The sequence below is a fragment of the Callorhinus ursinus genome, unplaced genomic scaffold, assembly GCF_003265705.2.
Source record: "Callorhinus ursinus isolate GAN/ISIS: 27379988/994484 unplaced genomic scaffold, GSC_fseal_2.0 scaffold14, whole genome shotgun sequence".
Lineage (NCBI taxonomy): Eukaryota > Metazoa > Chordata > Mammalia > Carnivora > Otariidae > Callorhinus > Callorhinus ursinus.
The window spans coordinates 28,938,153-28,960,284 of record NW_027397076.1 but is presented as its reverse complement, the minus strand read 5'-3'; the positions used below and the strand labels follow the sequence as shown (position 1 = coordinate 28,960,284).

General features: G+C 37.3%; 2 long non-coding RNA genes across 2 annotated transcripts; both read right to left on the bottom strand.

The window, feature by feature from the left end:
- Nucleotides 1–213: 213 nt before the first annotated feature.
- Nucleotides 214–1,692, bottom strand: LOC112832226 (uncharacterized). Its single transcript, XR_003210345.1, has 2 exons — nt 1,500–1,692; nt 214–315 (listed from the first exon to the last, which is right to left on the bottom strand). It is a non-coding gene; the product is annotated as an uncharacterized lncRNA (long non-coding RNA).
- Nucleotides 1,693–16,486: 14,794 nt separating this feature from the next.
- LOC141374164 (uncharacterized) lies at nt 16,487–20,188 on the bottom strand. Its single transcript, XR_012380816.1, has 3 exons — nt 20,014–20,188; nt 17,200–17,461; nt 16,487–16,546 (listed from the first exon to the last, which is right to left on the bottom strand). It is a non-coding gene; the product is annotated as an uncharacterized lncRNA (long non-coding RNA).
- Between the last annotated feature and the right edge of the window lie 1,944 nt (nt 20,189–22,132).

The window sequence follows — 22,132 nt, the reverse complement described above, 5'->3', positions numbered from 1 at the left end:
AAAGGCTCACATGATTGAATACATTTCCCTCTAAGCCATATTCTTTCATATTTTCTGTCCCAAGAGTTCCTAAAAAAAGGGGGTGGCGGAGAGGCTAAAGTTGAAGTTCAGGTATTGTAGTTTTTTTATCCATGGTATCCAGGCAGCTCTTTATTCAGCTGTATTTAGTGACCAAATCTAGGAGCTGTTTCAACCAAGTATGTGTAACTATGATTGTCTTAAAGGAGTTTATTTGTCAGCATGAAACTTACTCTTCAGGAAGATGCCAAGGGCATATTTTTGTTGGTGGGATCTTTTCTGGACCTTGGCTGGAACCTGAGGATTCAGAAAGAATGGCAATGTTGTTTTTCTCTGATTTATTTTTTTCTCAACTGTTGCATTTTTGTGTTTTATGTGTGCTTAGCAGCTCTGTGCACAGTTTTATTGACTTCTAAACTAAGCAAGTAGAACAAACTCTGGTGGTATAAAGTGCTAAGTGAGCGAGCCGCAGGGAGCACATTATACCAAGGCTCTTCACTCGGCTCTGGCTGCCAATTTGCTTTCAAGTGTGATTCAGGAAGCTGGTTATGGTCTATCAAGCCCTAAATAATCTAGGCCTTGTTCACCTCAGAAATTAGCTGCTGCTTTTTATACCATCACCACAATTAATCATGGCCCATCTTGCTCATGTCACATGTGGGAAGGATCTGCAAATATTTCATTTGATGAACTTTTCCTACAACCTGTCCCCTTTGCTATAATGAGTGGTAGCATAGAGGAGTAGTTAGGAGTTGGACTTTTTGAGACTGGGCTCCTGCTCAAAATTCAGTTTTGCTACATAATAGCTGTGGGATGTTGATCAACATACTGTAACCAGTGCTACTGTTAATTTTAAGAGCAAACACACAATGCTGTGTGTCCGATACCATTGTAAGTTTTATAAATATTAATTCTTTTAATTATCACTCACTCCCAACCCTATTCTATAGGTTTTATTGTTTTCCCCAACATGTAGGTGAGGAAACAGAAAAAATACTGAAACTCTGATTCGCAGATTCCCCAACTGGAAAATGACAATAATAGTACTAATGTGATATAATATAATGTGGTAAGGATTAAGTGAGATTTTGTATATAATAGTGTCTTTCACTAAGTATGTATGCAGTAAGTATTAGCTATTAGTATTATGAGCACAGTTTTATTAGGGGTCTCCAGAGAAAGAGAACCAATAGGTTATATTAAGATATATATGTACAATATAATTAGGATTTATTACAACTGATTAATATAAGTAAAATAAATGTGAATATATTATATATGAAGTAAATAAATATATGTAAATTTAGTGTAAGGAATTGGCTCATGTGGTTATGGAGGCTGGGAAGTCCAAAATCTTCAGGGGTGGGCTGATAGTGAGGGAGAATCAGGGAGAGCCAGTGTTCCAATTCAAAGGCTGTTAGGCAGTAATAACCAATGTTGCAGATGAAGTTTGAAGGCAGTTACCTAGAGAATTGTCTTACCTGGAGGAGGGTCGGTTTACCGTCTGTTCAGGCCTTAAACTGATTGGATGAAGCCCACCCATGTTATAAGGCAATCTGCTTTACTGACTAAAATGTTAATCTCTTGTTAAGGTCTTCCCATTTAAATGTTAATCTCACCCAAGAATATCCTCATAGAAACACCCAGAAGAGCATTTGACCAAATATCTGGGTACCTCATGGCCCAGTCAAGTTGACACTTAAAATTAACCACCATCACAGTAGTTTCTCTGATGTAATAATCAATATGATGAATATATTTTCTCCACTACATATAATCTTCTCAAGACAGTGACTATGTCTAATGTACTTTTGATATTTTAAGGCTGTATTTTCACCCGAGATAATGGCATTAAAAGACTACGGATGCATATGTACGTGTGTGTGTGTGTGTATTTTGTTTTGAATCTAAAATTGTCCATTTCATCCATGCAGACAAGGACATTATTATTTTTTTTTCTACTTACTTGAGGGAAGGAGTATCTTTCTTAACTCCTGCATTCCTGGGACTACGTGGGTGTCCTTGAGGGATTGTGAGCAATGACTCTATTTTGCTCTAGATGTGACTATTGTCAGGCGAGGATTTGCCTGTCGTTAGCATGAGGGTTCTATGGCTGAGATCCAACAGAACACTCTCCTATCAAAAATATACTTGACCAGGAGGTGGCTTTATAAGTTCACCTTGATATTTGGAAGAACTCAGTTGAAATGCACACTTTTAGTACTCTACTGCAGTTGAGTTCCTCTATTTTAGTTATTTTCTTAAAAAAGAGAGGAAATGATCCTTTCTGTTTGTCAAGCTCTTCATGCTTTATGATGCTCTTGTCCCTGGAATAGCATTTAGTTATTTCAAGGCCTTGAAATGGACCCTGGAAGATGTAATTTAACTGGCTTTGTATACAAGCATGCAGCAACCATAATGAAATTGATATTTTGTCTGGTTCTCTCTAATCACACAGTAACATGTATCTTTCCATGCAATTGGAGTAAATTAAAATAAAACACCATTTAATCAGAAGACCTTTGATAATTAATCATTTCCTATATTTACATTTCCCCCTCTAGACTGTTTGCAGAACTCAGGCTTCTAAACATTGACTTTAACTCCATTTGGTTCATGGCTTTATAGTACCTTTTCAATGCTGAAGTGACTCTTTGACTTAATCTTTCATGTAATAACGGTTAATATTTTTCCCCAAGCTGTTTTTGGACCTTCAGGACCACACTAATCCTGAGATTGTGGATTGTAAGACAAAAGTCAGAAACAGGGATGAAATATTGAAAATTTGACTCCATTTAGCAGGTTGAACCTCTGTATTAAAAAATAACAATAGGAGGGGTGCCTGGGTGGCTCAGTGGGTTAAGTGTCTGATTCTTGATCTCAGCTCAGGTCTTGATCTCAGGGTCATGAGCTTAAAACCCCGGGTTGGGCTCCATGTTGGGCATGGAGCCTACTTAAGAAAATAAAATAAAAAATAACAGTAGGATATGATGAGTGTCATGATCTTACATGGAGGAAGCCAGGGTAGAAAAACTATAAAGAGACACAGTAAAAATAAAACCCCACAAAATCTTAAACAAAGGGCTAGTAACCCTGCACTTCTGTCAGTCTCTATTTTATGCAAAACAGTTCTGCCTAGTCTTCCTTAAAAATTCTTTCAGTAAAGAGCTGTAGGAAAGGAAAAGTACAAAAATTTCCCTCTAGTATATATAATGTCCAGTCTCTCTCTCTTAGGAGCAATGTCATGCCCTGTTGTGATGTCTCTCTTCTATGTGATTCACGTGTAAGGGCTCCCAATTGATTCCACTTTGTCAATGGTCAGTAAGATTCCCAGTTCATTCTGCTTTGTTTTTGGTCAAAAAAAATATTGCTTTCTTCTTCTGAGACTCACGAGATGCACATTTAGATACAGTGCCTGCTGACTCTTGAGACGATGCATCCAATAGTTCTATATCCTGGCAGTCATTCTGGAAAGAAAGTTTTTAGAGTTTATCAGTGGCTTATCATGACTCCTTGATGATGGGGACTCTCCGGTGTTCAGGTCCATAGTCTTGAGTGACGACTAAATCTACTTGGTTAAAAATGAGCAGGAAAGTGGGGAGGAGAAGAGCCAAAGGGTAGATAGAGTAGAACCTATCTCCCTTGATTTGGCTTTTTTTTTTTTTTTTTTTACCACAGTGTCCAGATAGAGTGACCCTGCAAATAATTTACCAAGGTTGACTTCTGCTTTTGACCTCAGAAATCTTCCTGACAACCATCTCCAACAATTGACTTTGGGGAAAACTTAATAGATTCTGCCCCATTATTTGCTGGATAAAGTCCCAGAACAATAATTTCCTGAACTGAAATATGACTGCTACATGTCATGATGAGAAGAAAAACAACATACTAACTATTGGCAAGGTGAGATTGCTGCAGAGGTTTGGGATAGAGTAAACAAACACGGTGGCCCATTTTGCACACTCCACTGCAGTACAGAATGTCTGTGTGAAGTGATGGAGGTTCTCCACTGAGACTCTTGGCTCACAGTACAGCAACTAGAGGCAGAAACCTCTCCCTGAAGATTCATGCTGCATATGAACAAAACAGTTTCTCTTGGTGCCTACTCCCCCGTTAAGATAATTCTGGGAGAGAAGCTCTTCCAAAGGTCCCTGGGGCTCCTTTCTGCCTTAGGGCCTCTAAACTTAATATTCTCTTCCCTGGAAGCTGCTGACCCAGATCTTCTCTAGGCAGGTAGCTCTCTGCTGTGTGGATATCAAATATTTACTTTTCAGACTCCTTTCCTCACCCCAAACTAAAGCAGCCCTCACTGTCACTCTTTCACTTCAGATTTATGTTTTACATAGCTTTATGTTAAAACATAGCAAAACATGTTTTAGCAGAATGCTGTCTCTGTTTGCTTGTGTATCTATTGTCTATCATTCTCCATTCCACCACTAGAATGAAGGATCCAGGAGAAGGAGGGAGCTTGCCTTTTGAGTTGGTGCTGTATTCCCTATGTATTTGTATCATCAGTGCCTTAAAAAATATTTGTTGAATGCATTGTTGACACACAGAAGAGAGAGCCACTTTAGAGTTTTCATTTGCAGCGTTTTTATTTTTAAGATTTTATTTTTAAGTAATCTCTACACCCAGCACGGGGCTCGAACCCACAACCCCGAGATCAAGTTGCATGCTCCACCGACTGAGCGAGCCAGGCACCTCTCATTTGCAGCTTTTTATGAGTAACATAAATAGCACTAGCAACGACACTCTTTAACATATTTTGAGGGCCGTGGACCAGGCACTCTGTCTCAGCACAGTGCCTGACATATTTTCTTATGTCAACCTCAAAATAACCTTAAAATTTAGACACTGTCATTGTCCCTATTTTGTAGAAGCAGAAACTGAGGTACAGAAAGGTTCTTAACATTTGGCAAAGCTTCTGCAGCTGGTAAGTGGCAAAGCTAGGCTCTGGTTAAGTCTTTGCAGCTAACTACCTATTTCAGGTCCCGAGGCATTTTTCTCTGGAACATGACACAGTTTATGAACTTTGCTTTTATATGAATAATTAAGAATAGTTGATGCTTGGCAGTATGATGTGCTATGATAGTTTCGGAATTCCATTCTGAGTTATACTGAATGACAGAGTCTCTGAAGGTGGCTCTTTTTTCTCATAAAGACTCTACAGTCCACGTTCTTAACCTTTTGTAGACCGTGCAAATGGTAATTTTTATTGTTTGAGGCATATTGTGAAGCAGATGTTTCCTTTCTTGTCTATTGGCAAAATTTTTCTGTTCACATATATCAGTTGTTTGTACAAGAAGATGCTCCTTTACTTTTCGGGCTTGTAGTAGTCTCATTGGTTAGAAGCTGCTTTTTAGTTGTTATCACAGTCAAATTTGGTTCAGTCAAGAGCTTTAGGAAGGGTTTTCCTGTGATCTTCATATATAACCAATCCAAAGGTAATATATTGTGTTGAAAATCCCTCAGATCTCAATGTCGAAACATTTGCCAGATTTGTGTCAAAGGTAAGTCATAGCACCCTAGTGTCCATAAGAATGATACTGTGAAATGGGAAAAATGCACTTTCAGTTGACCTACTATAAAATCACTACCCTAATCTGTGAAGCTAGGATCGTAAGAGAGCTTAACATGGCAAGTATTTGATAGACTCTCAAAAAATATCAAAGTAGTTAGCTATCCTGAGTCACCCTCCATAAACTTAAGGGTAGTGAAGATACTGCATTTCTTCATATTCTGTAATAAGCAGAATTCCAATTTGTGGAATGCAGGGGCAGGGTGGGAAATTCAAGCTCATGTAAAAATTTCATGTGCTTTCCTTCTTTCGCGGTTGTGCAGAGCTCCAAGTTTATGCACTCCAGTAAGACAATGATGTGGGCCCGCTTGTCATTGGTGATTAGTGCAGTGGTAGTGATTCGAGGGATACCCACGTTTTTAAATGAGTTGTTTCCTTCTGGTTCTCTCTCCGTTAATTCAATACTGCAGTTTGGGCCCAGAGATCTTAAGCAAAGTTGAGAATCCAGGAGCCATAGTAACTAGGACCTCTCCTTTTGTGTCCCACACAGCAGTTCCCCTACTTCCCTACTTGGCCCTGATACCTCCGTAATGGAGAACAAGGTGCCAGTCCCCAGACCTCTGTCCCCATTCTAGGCTCAGGAAATCTTCCTTCCCTACTCAGGTCTGCTCAAAATTACTTTCAATGGGCCACTCCAAATCTCCAAAATAAGGAATGAAAGGGAAGACATAAAATTTAGTATTTCAACAAATTATTTTTGTCACAGTAAACTGAGTACCTTTCAGAAAATGAATCCTAGGAAACAGTGTGACTTAGGTCCATTTACTTTATATAACAAAAGAACTATTTTGAAGAGAGAGTCGAGGACAAGGTGATACCCAGAATGGAGATTATAGTAGATGTTTATCCCAAATTGTTAAGAGCAAGGGTCAAGATGCTCTCTTGAGAAAATTCTGTTAACATAAGAGCCGTGTTCTCATCATGAGGAAAGTTATTATATTGGGTACCATTAAAATGCAAATAAACCAAGAAAAGCATGTTTCTCTTACCAGGAAGGCCTCTGTGGCTCCCATATACCTTTGGTCAATTCTCCTTTCCATGAATGAGACAACTAAAGAATTCAAAATGGTTAACATTCCACGGTAATACTAAATCACAGAACTCAATGACACTTAAACCACAGAGCAGCTGGGTGGTGAGATGGGGGGAGAGCCCCACAGCACCCCTTCTGGTCCCCTCAGGAATAACATTCCTTGGGAGGAGCAGTTTCTTCCATTTGGAGGATTAAAAAGGCAAGTTGTAAGGTATTTGACCATTATAATAGATACCAGCGGCTATAGACTAATATGAGACAGACCTAGAAAGAGGGCTTTTTATTGGCATTTATGTACAATTGATTAGAAAAATGTCTCCCCCCCTTTTTTTATTACCATCATTCCAAATATTCTCAGATGTGTTTGGCATTTGGTTAAGAATTAATATCGTTCACATTATTTACTTGTGACTGTTCTCTTGTCTTGCTTCCACTGTTATTAAGCCTGAAATTTCCAATTTCACTTTGAAAAGCGCATGATAATGGAATTAATTTTGCTTTGATTTGGGGCCTTCTCTGATGAGTGAATACTATAATTTACCCAATGCATTGACTTTGATATGTTTTTCTTGGTTAAGCTTACATAGGTATTACATGTCACAATTGGTGGGGCTATAATAGTTTTACTGTTCACTGAATGTCAAATTAAAAATGTATATGAGATAGCTAAGGATCCTATCCCATTAATTATTCTCTTAGGATTTCTGAAATTTTGTGTTAATGAGCTGTAACATTCTGAAGACCAAATGCCTGAATGTATTAAAAGGGAGAGTGAGAAAACCTGCAACCTGAAAAATGCACATGAGGGAGACTAAGATAAAAATAAATGTGCTATCGTTTGACTTTTTTTTTTTTTTCATTTGACTTTTTCTTAAAATGAGGAAGTTGGTTACTTTTGGAGATGAGGATCACTCTTGCTATCAATAAGTATCACTGTGTGTCAGTGGCTGTAAAGTCATGTGCATTGTTATAGCCTTCCTGTAAAAACAAATCTATCCTCTTCATTGGAATTCAGGGCATGGTACTGGCAAATGAATGAATGAATGAATGAGTGAGTGAGCCAGTAGGTTTTTTTTTTTTTAACTTTTTATTTATTTATTCATGAGAGAGAGAGAGAGAGAGAGAGAGGCAGAGGGAGAAGCAGGCTCCTGATGCAGGACTCGATCCCAGGACTCTGGGATCATGAACTGAGCCGAAGGCAGACGCTTAACCATCTGAGCCACCCAGGCACCCCGAGCCAGTAGGTTTTTTATTCTGTTGTTCTCGTTCTAAAACTGGGACAAGTTATTTGCTTCTCTGAGCCCCTTTTTCCTCATTAAAAAAAAAAAAATGATTCCTACTTCCTAGTGGTTGAACCCTGAATAGGTTGATTTACATATAATTGTTACATATATTCTGAAGTGTTTTTGCAGTATTGGGTTTTTTTTACCTTCTCATTTGTGTTTGAATACTGTTGAAACTTTCCAGCAGTCCATGGCCATTCTGATTCAAGTGAAGGAGCTTGTGCTTTGGAGTGTATGTTTGTGCTCTGTGTTTGTTATTCCTCTAGTTCATGGAAGGACAATCTGATAATTGCTTTTTCTGTTTTTGTATAGGAGTCTTTTCTTGGGAAGTGTAGCTTTAACAGTTTATTTTGGGAGATGTCATAAGAATCCCAAAGACATTATGGAAAGTTTGAGCTCAGTAGTCATGGTGATAAGATTTTGATGTAAGCAGCCAGGTGGCCCCATATGGCAAAGGACCTAGTCTAAATGAAAGCTTTACTTTTGAAACTATAAAGAATCTTCATTTTTAATCTTTCATTCATTTTCTCATGTGAGTCCCCAAAAGCTTTACTCAGAAATTTGTAGATGGTTACACTTGGCTGGATTTCTAAATTATACAGAATTATGATCTGTGGCTTTATTCTGAGAATAAATATTGCAACGGAGTTACATGATGTAAGCCTGTATTTACTGTTGGAGGAGCAATGAAGATTTTCTTTTATCTTATTTTATTTTTATGAACTCTGAAAACTAAGTAAATGCAAAAGGATGGTGGAAAAGTTACATGGGCCAGATGTGATGAGGAGCACGGGGTAAAGGCTGACAGAATCTCAGATATCTGTGATTTTTTAAATGAGTCTTTAAATGAGATATTAAAGAATTAGACGTTAAAGACATTTAGACTTGGGACACTTTTTGCATAATCTAAATTACTTGGAAAGAGGATCTAGCACGTAGAGTTCTTTTATGTTTTGGATACCCAGTAGCGAGTACATTCTGCAGATGTACGATCATGGACTGCCTTACAGTGACATGAGGTTACATTTGTAGCTTCCTTCTTGCCTCTCTGGCATCCTATCCCCTCACCTCTTTTAGCTCGTGTTGCATTGTATGCTGAACCCCCTCACCTCTTTCAGCTCGTGTTGCATTGTATGCTGAACCCCCTCACCTCTTTCAGCTCATGTTGCCTTGTATGCCGCTTGGCCCTCTATCTGAACCTTTATCTTAACCAGAATATACCTGTGGTTGCCACGCGGTTTCTTTTCTTCCATTTCTTAAAATATGTTTGAAAAAGTTTCCGTGTTCTTACCTGCCACTGAAACTGTGCATCCATTTGAGAGCAGATTCTCTGTGAAACTACCGAAGCCTCAACATCAGGACCCCTCATTTGTATGAGCCTTTTCCTAGGCCTTTATAAGGGGCTTGTGCAGTTTTGTATTCATAATATTTTTCTTTCAAAGGGGACTCTAAAATGGTTAATGTTTATGTCCCACAAAATCTGAATATGCCCCAAGTTCTGTTGCCAAATACTACTGAAACGTTGTTGCTAAAATGATCAGTAACTACAGCAGTTAAGGTTTTGCCTAACTGGACTTCCTAGTACATTACATTCAATCTCTTTTCCATGAAAAGCTTTTCGCTTTGGTTCATATTTTTTGCGGTTACTGCAGTTTTTTGAAAGTTCCTCCTCATCTGAGTTGTAGGCTGTTTTCTTATTATCCAGGGCTCCAGTTCTAGTCCTCCCTGCTTACTCAGTTTACACTTTCCATGTAACACACATTTCCAAGTCTTCAACCACCCCCGTTCTGCAGTGCACAATACAGTAGCCACTAGTCACATATGGCTACTTAGCAGTTGAAATATAACTAGTGCCATATGCTGAAAAAATATTTTGGATAGTTGGTGAAATAAAATATAACTTTATTTGTTATCAGTATGTTATAACTTTAAAAAGTGTAGCTAGTAGAAAATTTTAACTTTCACATGTGAAATGCATCATATTTCTATTTGAGAGCACAAGAAGATGCTGATGGCTGCCAAATCTCTGTCTCCAGTCCAGACCCCTCACTGGAATTTCAAGCATGAAAGTCCTGCTGGAAATCCTTCTGGGCATCTTAAGAGGACTCAGACTGAGCCCATCACCTTCTTAGTCAAATGCTCCTGTTTTCTTTATGTCAGTTGGAGAAATGCACTGCTTAGTAATTTGTCCAAACTAGAGACTTCATATCATACTTGATTCCACCTTCTTGCTCATGCCCATAACAAATCAATCACAAATCTTAGTCAATTAGATCTCATAATTACATTTCAAATGTATCCTTTTAATCCTCACTGCATCTAACCTGGTTTGAGCACTCCTCTCTTTTTTACGTGAACTATTGTAACAATCTTCCAAGTATTTTTCCCATTGGGTACCTCTCAAATATACTCTCTGGGGACTGATGGTTTGTATAGGAGAGGAAATACAGGCAGATGACTGAAAAAAACCAAAAACATGAGGCTTATTGGGAGGAGTTGCCATAACTTTATGAGTGGAGAAGTGCACAATTCTAATATAAAGCAGGTGCTTTATATATGTGCAGTGGATTGCTGCATAAAACCATTAATCTCTAGCCTCAATTTGTCAGTGCAATCAGAAGATATGCATGTTTCTCAAATTTCAGTAAAATGACTCTGATTGCATTTTCCTTAGAATATAACTTACAAACGTTTTTCCCAAGACTTTGCTCTTCACTCTGGCATGTTCATAAACCACTTTTAATACCTTTCTCTTGCTACTCTTTTATGATATCTGCTTTGGTGGCTGTTTTAGATTGTAAGTGCCTAGAATAAAAGTGAATTGCTGAAACAAGATGCATGTTGGAAATTAATAAATTTATTTTAATTATGATAATGTCCTATTAATATTTATTAAGGCAAACTCTAAGGAAAGTGAACATTAATCTTCAAATAGTAGAAGGTTCTTGGTGAGAAAAATTGAATAACAAACTAACCAAGTATCTTCTAACTGTTAATTTTTACATTAACATTCTCCTTTTTTTTTTTTTGGCAATGGGTGAGTTCATCAGTACCTTTGCTGATATTTTTCTCTTTAGTATCTTTACATTTTAACAAGTAAAATTGGTGCCTGGCATCTAGTGATTCAAACTTCTTTGAGGTAGAAATACATCAATTCTACACTGTCTTTACCAGACTCGGAGAAGAAGGATTGCTTTATTCATAGAAGATGCTCAGCATAGTGAAAACATAAAAGAAGGAGCCGTTATCTTTAGATGTGGAAATAAATGATTGTTGTTATATATCATGAATGCAGTGGTACATGGTTGTAATCATGCTTCATCTTTTGAAGGTATAAAGGATCTCTGTTCTCCAGTGATAACCCTCTACTTTGGTGTGATCCATTTCAATTTAAAATTTGTATCAAATATGCATTCAATTATTTAGATTTCAATACAACTTAATAAGTATTCTTATTAACGTTCTCTATCGTGAACCCTTCAATTTTACTTCTGTGCTAAACCAGGCTTGCTGGGATGATTACATTAATAATACATCTCTATCTAAAATTGAAGTGCCGGGTAGAGAACATGCTAATGGGTTTCATTGATTTCAACTTGGAAATGGGTGCAGGCAATCAGAAAGCAGGTGCAAACCTGACTAGCAGTGAACTACTGGGAGAATATTGAGCCAGGATCAGTGACAAGATTCATAGCTGTGATTTGAGTTAGAAAAGTGTTAAACATAATGAAGTTAAAATGATTAAAGCCTTCTGAGAGAAATGTGAATGCTTCATTATGCTTTTCAGATGGTGGCTTTGAGTGATAAGAGTTCTAAATTCTGTCTTAGTAATTTTATTAGTTTTCTTCTATTTTTTTCCTGGAGTTAGCTGCATCTAGATTCACTCTTATTTTAGTTTTCTAAAAACTTCGAAGATGAGGTTAAGGATACAGCTCAAAACATTCAAACATCATACTACCCATGCACTTTAAAATTAATTTGGATTTGATTTCAACATTTGTAAAAGTGCTGTCTCATTAAGGCGAATTCTGTACTTGAGTATGGACTCCTTTATACTTATTCCTTTATTTCTGGCCCTCAAATTTTGAAAGATACTGTACATAAAAAGTGATTTTAGAGTTAGTTGGAGGGAAGGATTCCTTAAAATGCAAGGTGGAAACACTAGTCATATTCCTAATTTTTATTTTGTTTTCCTCCATCTTAGGTTATCTTCTTTTGAAGTATGCCCCTTCCTCTTGATAGGCACACTTTGAGACACTGTACTTCTATATGGTTTTGCACAGGTAATAATTGAAATGGTTATCATTAGAAACCTTCAGTAACATAGGGATTGACTCATTCTCTGGAAATTTAAGAGGTTCATTTGGTTTCTTCAAACAGCTTATGATAGGTGACAGAGGGAATAGGTAATAAGGATTAGGCCTCTGTGTTCTTTTTTTTTTTTTAAAGATTTTTTTTATTTATTTGAGAGAGAATGAGAGATAGCGAGCATGAGAGGGAAGAGGGTCAGAGGGAGAAGCAGACTCCCCACCGAGCAGGGAGCCTGATGTGGGACTCGATCCCGGGACTCCAGGATCATGACCTGAGCCGAAGGCATTTGCTTAACCAACTGAGCCACCCAGGCGTCCAAGGCCTCTGTGTTCTGTCCTGGAAATAGCACCTATGACTAAGGGGCTGCTCCACAGGGCCTGGTCTTTGTAATTTGGAGCACATGCTGGGAATTCAGGCTGCCTGAGAATTAATCTCTGCTCCACCAACTTGCAGGCTCTGTGACTTCGTGTCTCACTTAGGAAATGGGGCTGATACTGATACCTACCTATAGAGTTGTTGTGAGAATTAAATGAGTCAATTCACTTAAATCTGTCAGAACAATGCCTGGCACATGGTAAGTACCCTATAAATGTGTAGTAGTAGTTGTTGCTGCTGTCATTGCTGTATTATTATAATAATTATTATGAAATCCCTGTACCTCCTTTTCCAAAAGTGTCCTTATAACAAGTGCTGTTCTGTCCTGACACCGTTCCCACCGTCATTCATTCCAGCTAACTCTCTTTCTTTTGCATTCCTGCTGAAATACTATACTATACTACGTCTAGATTTCTTTACATTCCTGAGAAATTTGAATTTGACACAATCTACCAAATCCTTAAGAGTGGATGTTGATAATGCCAGGTAATGCGTTTTATTCGCTTTATTGAATGAGAAGACTGCTTTGAGCAAGGACCAAATCTACCCCGATGACTGCTTGTTAATCTGGGAATGTTGGGAGAATGTAAAAAGAATAATTTGGTCACATATAGGATTCTCAGTCCTCAGGCTGCCTTCCTAAACCTTCTCAGCTATTATTTTACTGGTATAATTTTAACTTCTGATGGTTTTTTATGTATCTAAAGAATAAGAAAGATCTTTCTGGATGCTCATGCCACTTAAAGTGTATGTGGTTTTTTTTTATTAATTTTATTTTATGTTATGTTAGTCACCATACATTATATCATTAGTTTTTGATGTAGTGTTCCGTGATTCATTGTTTGCGTATAACACCCAGTGCTCCATTCAGTACGTGCCCTCCTTAATACCCATCACTGGGCTAACCCATCCCCCACCCCCCTCCCCTGTGGAACCCTCAGTTTGTTTCTTGGAGTCCATAGTCTCTCATGGTTCATCTCCCCCTCTGATTCCCCCCCTTCATTTTTCCCTTCCTACTATCTTTTTTTTTTTTAACATATGTATTATTTGTTTCAGAGGTATAGGTCTGTGATTCATCAGTTTTACACAATTCACAACGCTCACCCTAGCAAAGTGTATGTGGTTTTAATCAGGTAACTTAACCTCTCTAAGGCTGTTTTCTAATTTAAATAAGGATAAAAATAGTATCTACTTTATAGGATTGTAGCTAGGATTTACTGATTCAGTGAAAATGATTTCCCTAATACATATGTGATCCTAATAAGTTGTTTCTCATCTTTATTAACCTAGAAAGAAACATCCTTCATAGTTAGATTCTTGACAAGATTCTGACAAGTCCTTCAGGCTACAGCTCTGCTTCTGACTGTAGCGCTTGGTGAAAGGGCATTAGAACCACACAGGGGAAATCCACTGAGGCCAGCCCCAGGCTGAATTTTGTGGACCGTACCTTCTTCTATTCTGCCACCTGTCCATGGCCAAGAATGGTCCCTATCCCTTCTGCTTTCTTCACACTCTATGATGAATATTAATTTGTTAATCTATCTGACTGTAAGCAATGGTCTTGGTGAGCCAGTGCTTAATCTTGGCTTTCTTCAGAGGAGGGTAGTAATACTTTAATACATAATAACTAGAGCAAGAAAAATGTGAAGAGTAATCCTCAGTGAAGAGGTAAAACATAAGCATGATATGTGGTTGCCAGTATTTTTATTTGTCCCACAACAAAAAAATAGGCAGATTCTCACAGATCCTCATTCTTGATTAATGTCCAGTGAAAGCCTAAAGCCATCCTGGTAAAACTTTTTATGTGGTTTTCCTCCCACTGAAAACTAAATAAAAATGAAGAAATTTAGGCCCATTTCCCTGTGAAAACTTTCACTATAGCAAGGGCAAACCCAGAAATTCAGCCATTAGTTCCTCATACTCAAATTATTCCCTGGTGAATTCTGTCTTCTGTACGAGAAACTTCTTAGTGTCATTATTAAGCATCTTAAGAAACCCTGTATTTTTGTTACTTAATTCACTTGATCATAATGGTCATCAGAAAGTTTGTGAGGTGCAAATGACAGGTGAAATTATCAGTGCTAAACTGCCAATACCTATTCTGTGGCTTTCAATTATATAATAATTTCTCCAATTATTCATTTTAATTTCTAAAGGCAAGGGTCACAAGAACACATTTTCCTTGAATGAATAAGCACTAGGGAAATAATTTGAGGCCACTGCATTAAACAGTAATTGTTTTTTTTTTTTTTTTTTTTTTTTTACTAGTGCAGAGAACCCAAGAAGCTCTGGGAAATAATGGTTTCATTTTGTTACGGATATATCTGAAGAAAAAGAAAAGCTTACAAAGGGTTGTCACATATTTCTTTAGCTACATTTGGGAAAGAAATTCAACTGGGTCAGCTATGAATACATATACTCTTCAAAATTATTGTTCTTCTTTTCTCACTTAGGTATTTGTAGACATATTCTTAATTTTGTAATACCACAGTAGATTAAATGAAATTGAGAATACCTTAGTAAATCTTTTAGAAAAAAGATTTATTACCTGACTATATACATATTTATAATTTTACTCTTCTTGCCTTGAGTGTGTGTGTGTGTGTGTGTATTTGTGCTATCTCAGTCACTTTGTCTTGGATTCCCCTCAACCACAATTCACTTGAGGGAGAATCTGTTTCTTACTGATACTAGACTATATTTTTCTATTTCTGTGACCTCACTGGTGTTTGTCATATACCTAGAAGGTATCATATGCTAGATTTGTTTTCCTTCCAAATCATTAAATTAAAAATATGAAACAACAGACCCAAAGCTGATTTGCCAGTGAGCCAATCATTTCTACAGGAAACAGGTATTACCAAATTGACTTGATGAATTTTCCACCCTCCCAGCTTCCACCTCCCTTTTCTTACCCATCGATCTTCAATTAAGAGTATATTTTGGGATATTTTTTCATCCCATTGTCTAGGGGGAAAGGAACCAGTGAGAATCTGTAGCACAATTAATTCATAGTTTTCAATAAACACTAATTGAAGAAAAATCCAGGGTTCCGTACTTTGGCATTTATAATTCATTCATTCTTCCATTGACTCAACAAAAAATTACTGAATACCTGTGTGTCATGTAGGTATAACATAGATAAAATCTTGTTTGTTGAGTGTGGCTACTTGAAACGCTTTTTAGTATGTCCATTCTAGATTTAATTTGTATACAACACAGCAAACATGCTTTCAGGCATATTCTGATATATAAAAAATACAGGAGTTAAAATATAGAACACACAGAGTATAGAAAAATAGAGAATTCATGTGTATAGTAACAAGTAATATGGTACTCACATTTTCTTGTTCAACAAATTTTTAATATGTACAGATAGGATATTGTTGCTATACAAATTTCACATTTATAGGCTTCGAAAATGGAGTAACTTATTATGTACTTTTATGTTTCTCTGTCATGTTTTTATTTATCTTCCAGTGTCAAGAGTTTTTTGTTGTTGCTTTTATTTCAATTCCTTCAGTATGAGTATGTGTCTCTTGACAACTGCTCTTTCATTCCTGAGTACACAGATGTAGATCCTATGCAGACTCTTGCAGTTACTTCAAAATGAATATAGTGAAAATAGGAGATGATGTGTGAAATGCTGCAGCAGTATCGATTGCCCTGCCACATGAACAGGAATAAACCGAATTACTGCTATTATGGCAGGCCTTTTATAATTATGGGCAAAGGCCAAGGTTAAGCTGGAAAGTGAATTGCATTCAGAATGCTATGGATTTTTCAGAAAGGATGGAGATTGAAGGCTTGGAGAGATTGTGAACTTTGCCCTGTTACACGGAACACACTTGTTTGACCAAGATTAAAAATCGGTTATAACAGGCAGACATACCTCCTTGTTAAATGCTGTCCTTTGAATTGTAAACAAGGTGGTTGAAAAATCATTATCTAAAAAAAAAAATCACATAGTGGGTGATCAGTACACGTTACTGACAAAAGTTTGTGAACTGACATAAGTTGACCAACTTTAAGATACACCAAACAAAATACTGGGAAAATTATATTTCATCTACTTAGGTCCATAGCAGTGGAAATTCTGGCTTGCATCCTTCTAAATAACAAATAAAAAATTTCCAGTTTTCTGCTTTGAAGTTTCCTCAGAATTCTTTTAAGTTCTCAGGGACCTGAATTCTTCATATATAAATACTGCATGCATTTGCTTGCTAGCAAATAAAATCTTGAGTTTGTATGTGATTTTACAATATCTGAGATGATACTCAAGTCCTTGCTTTTAGTCATCAAAATGCTAAAGTCAATCAAATGTTTTTCTTTTGTTTTTTTGTAAATCAATACTTTCCTGTTGTTGTTTTTTTTTTTTCACATTTTAGTCAAATGCTTTGGAGCAATATAGAGATAACCTTGTTGACTCTGGTTCCAGCAGTGACATTTAAGATGGAAAACTTGAAAGGCAATAATTTATACTATTTTTTTTAAAGGAAATCATTATGATCTATAGTTATGGTCCATCCCACAAATGTCACCATTCGATTGCATTCTTCTTTGAAATTTGGTTTTTAGTATTTTATATTTGAATGTCTTACCTCATACATGGTGATGAACCTCTTCAGGGCAGGGATCATAGAAAATCTCAGGAATTACCAGCTTTTCTGAGGCCAGTGCTGAATAACACAAACTGTGTCATGCTGAGAGGAAATAAGCGAGGGAATGAGAGGATGAGTACTAAGTCCAACAGTGTTTTAAAAGTCCATATGCCCAGGATTGAAGGGGCCATGGGAGTAGGAATATTCTAGTCTTCTAGTGGTGGACAGTAGTGGCAGGCGCAGTGATGGAAGAGAAGATGACCTAGATCAGAGAAGCAGAAGGGGCAGCATTAATGGTAGTGATGGAGGAGGAAGGAGATAAGGCAGTGAGTAATAGCGGTTTTTCACATCCATATATCAGAAATGCACAGTCAGGTATGTACGGCCTGTAGGTGAAAGATGGTGATAATCCAGTCCTGCAGGATTAGGTGTATAATGAATAACTATTGATTTACATGATCTAGACCAGTACGTTCAGGAGAAATAGAATACAAGCTTCGTATCTAATTTAAAATTTTCTAGTACTGGGGCACCTGGGTGGCTCAGTCGCTTAAGTGTCTGCATTTGGTTCAGGTCAGGATCCCAGGGTCCTGGGATTGAGCCCCGCATTGGGCTCCCTGCTCAGTGGGAAGCCTGCTTCTCCCTCTGCCTCTGCTCTTCCCCCCAACCCCACTTGTGCTTGCTCATGCTCTCTCGTGCTCTCTCTCTGTGTCAAATAAATAAAATCTTAAAAAAATTTTTTTTTCTAGTAGGTACATCTTGAAAGCAAAAAGAAACAGAGGAAACAGTTTTAGCCATATAATTTACTTTAACCAATATTTCCAAAATATCATTTCATCAGGTAATCAAATGAAAATTAGTGAACTACTTTATATATTTTTTGGTAATATGTTTTAAAAATCTGGTCATTTAACAACGTACATCTCCATTTAGACTAGTTGAATTTCTAGTGCTCAGTATCTCTACATGGCTAGTAGTGATTTTATTGGATAGTGAAGGTATGTGTTCTTGTTTTTTTTTTTTTTTTTAATAAAAAGTGTTCTTTTCTGTCTTCTAAAAATGGAAGTGCATATGGTTTCTGGGTATTTCTCACATTTGTATGTTGCCATTTAAAATCTTAGAAGGATTTCTTCATGTATTGTGTGGAAGGCTGTTTAGAAATTTTAACAGAATAGTCCCAGTGTTATTGAGGTCATACTGTGTCCCTGGGGTCTTACCCTGGCCATGAATAATTAGGAGCTCTGAGGAATCCCTGAAATTATAGCTGAAATTCTTCGTGTGGATGTATGGATGATGTATACACGCACAGGTTCCCATATGCCTCTCTGGGAGGAGAGTCTATGCCTTTTGGACACTCCCACCACCCCACCAGAAAGAGGTTAAGAACTTTTGCCAGTGTTTATTTTCTTTAGGTAAAGAGACCAAATATTAAATTAAAATGAAATTGGTGAAATGAAAATCAGGACTTAGTTAATATTGGCTAGAAAGCCTGCCATGATTACTCATATACACATTATAATAAATACCTAATTAGGAATCTGTGGGTCTGATGGACAGAATGAATTAAATGAGATTCTACAATATTGTATTCATTATTAAAATTTGACAAGTAATTGTTTAATACTTTACAGTTTTTAATGAGGTATTTACATAACTTGCAAATGACACATTAATTAACATAACTTGTCTGAGGGCTCCACAGTTTTGTTTTTTAATGGCATATTTCTGGCAAGGCTAACTATTCAGAGTGTGATGAAAATAACTTCAGCTCATCCAGGATGCTTCATTTCTGGTTTAGTGTATGCTATATGCTTTTAATCTAACTTTCCTGTGGGAGAACAATTTTAATTCTCTAGTTCTATGATCTATGTTCTAAAATCTATTACTTTGTTTTCAAAGGGATATTTTGTTGATTTAAAGAAATCTGAATTACAGTAGAGTTCCACCTTGATGGAATTTGGGGTGATGAGAAGTCTATTTCATTATTTGTCTGCAACAGGTGTCAGGTGATAAAGCCTTTTCCCTCTTACTTCTCTTTTCCTTTTTTAAATAATTCTCCATTTATAAGTTCATTTGAATTGCAGAGACTGGAAAACATTTTTAGCAATCTGTAATTATTAATTGATTACCTTTATATCACACAAGCTCCCTGGTGACTTGGCTAGAGAAAACTGTAATAAATCTCAGCATTAACATAAATTAATCATGAAAGAAAATAGGAGATATGTGAAGAGCTGAAAATGAGATTAGAGGTAACATTTTTTTTTTCTAGAAAATACAAAACAAGAGCAAAGGTTTTAGGGAGAATAGAAATAAATAATCTCACATGCAAAGAAAAATGAGAAGCAAAGCCCAAAGACTGGGTAACATGAATGTGCAGATTGGGTAGAGAAAGGTCCGAGTTGTATGGACAGGCTGCCAAGGGGTTGGAGGACAGTGAAAAGCCAGTTAGCAGATCTAAAGATGACAAGTGACATCTAAAACAAAGCCATTTTGGAAGGATTAGAATGTAGTAAAGATAATTGTAGTACAGAAAAAAGGAGGAAATTACATGGGTTAGGAAAAAAAAAGGAAAAATTCAAGAAATGGGAACTAAGCACCACAAGGTTGGCAAAGCTGACATGGAGCTCTGTCAGGAGGCGTTGACAGGCTCTCTTCAAGTGGCATGTATCTCCAAACCTCCCAGGGATAGAGGCTGCAGTCATGGTCGTAATTACACAAAATGGATTTGGAGCAGTAACTGTCTCTTAGTCCGTTTGGGCTGCTATAACAGAACACTGCAGATTGGATTCCTTATTAAAAAAAGTTCATTACTTATAGTCCTGGAGGCTGGGAAGTCCAAGGTCACGGTGTCAGCAGATTCCCAGTCTGTTTAGGGTCCATGTCTTGGTTCATAGCTGGCTGGCTGTCTTCTCCTTGTGTCTTTGCATGATGGAAGGGATGAGAGCGTTTTCTGGAATCTTTTATTTTTTAAAAATTTTAAATAATTTTTTTTCAGAGAGGGAGGGGTGAGAAATGGCAGGAGAGGAGGAGAGAATCCTAAGCATATGCCACACCCAGCACAGAACCTGATACAGGGCTTGATCTCACAATCCTGAGATTATGACCTGAGCCAAAATCAAGAGTTGGGTGCTTAACTGACTGAGCATGCATGAGGATTCTGCCCTCACGACTTAATCATCTCCAAAAGATCCCACCTCCTAATATGACATTGGAGATTAGGTTTCAACATAGGAACTGGGCGGTGGGGGGGCACAAACATTCATTCTACAGCAATTTGCTTTTTTTCCTCTCCTGTGATTCTACTGAAGGGGTTAAGTTTGGAAATCATGATGAACATGTGGATGCACACTCACACACACAAGCACTGAAATCTGGGGTCGGATGGATTGGAGGTGCACATCACCTTGGCAGTGCTGTCATGCCAAAATCAGATTTCAAAGAGTGCAAGCCAATGTGACAAGGCCTTTCCTGGAACTCAAGCAGACTGGTTTATGGAATGTGGGCTATGGATAGGAATTTAGTTTTAAGGTGGTCAGATCATTAACAAGGAGATGGGGTTGGTTGATAGTTTAAGCATCATTAACACCATCACTATCTTACTTCCTCGTGTGTGTGTGTGTAGAATAAATCATGGCTCTGAAAGGGGAATGAGTAGCTACATTTGAACTAAACCAACATTTAGACATACGGACAGTCTGCCTGAGTGTTGATTTATTAGGAGGAGTTTAACAGGTCAGATGCTCATATTTTTATAGCAAATATTGACGTATTAGAATTACAGCCAGAGAAGTCTGAATCCAGACAGTTCCTGCAAGAGCAGGCAGGAATTGGTGCTTTCTGCTCCAGAGTAGGCAGAAGGGAAGGCTTCTGTCAAAAGCTTCATAGTAGCATGCTTGTCTTTTCCTTACCCCACAAACACTGGTGTGCTTCATGTCGATAGAAGAATCCATCCAGGATCTCCATAAATTTTTCTGAAGCTTTGTACTGAAAGTTCTCAACAAACCTGGGTTAACTTCTTCCCTTCTTCTACAAGCATGAGATTCTTCTCTAGCAAGGAGTACCTCTAAGACCACTGCAGGAAGGTTCTGGGAGACAAATAGGTAGATAACCTGTTACAGCTCCTTTTTTAACATGAATTGACCTGGCGTCTTATATCCAGAACTTCCTCGAGACATCTGTAGCTGCCAAGTTTTAGAGTGTACATCACTAAATTTGGGTTCTTTTTTTTATTCAATTTTCAGCTTTATTGAGGTACAGTTGATATATAACATTGCATAAGTTTAAGGTATACAACAATATGACTTGATTTTGGGTTATTTCTTTGGTTATTTGTTTACACATTTTTTTTAACTGCAAATTTTTTTTGACATATAGACTCAGCATATTTTGGAAGATGGAGGAATGTTGAATTGCCTAATAAAACATGGATATGTCCATCATTCTACCCACTGCTTATATATTTGACTAAACCTCCCCAGGGGATGGTAAAGCTATGTTTTATTTTTAGCAACTATCTGGCCTTTCAAGAAGGAAAATGTATGCTGATGAAGTCTATACTTTCTAAGAACATTGTAACAAAGTAGGTAAACAAGTTCATGCTCTAATACACAGGAATAACTGACCTCTGACAGAGTAGAAACTCTGTTTTCTCCCCTGGTCCCAAAGCTTGGTGTCACCAGGTAATATTTAAATGGTGATCTAAGCCATAAAATGCAAAACCTGTCTAGGAACTCTTTATTGTCAAAGATACTAAGTCAATGCAATGGGGATTTTTTTTTTTAATTTCTTTTTTACTTAGTAAATGGAATCTTAGTAGAATATAAAGTAGTCTTAATAAATAAGATTAATGGAAGTTGGTAATCAGTGTATCCTAGTCTGGATAATAAAGTTTACCAATAGAAAAAATTTCTCTCCAGGAACCTTGTCAAAG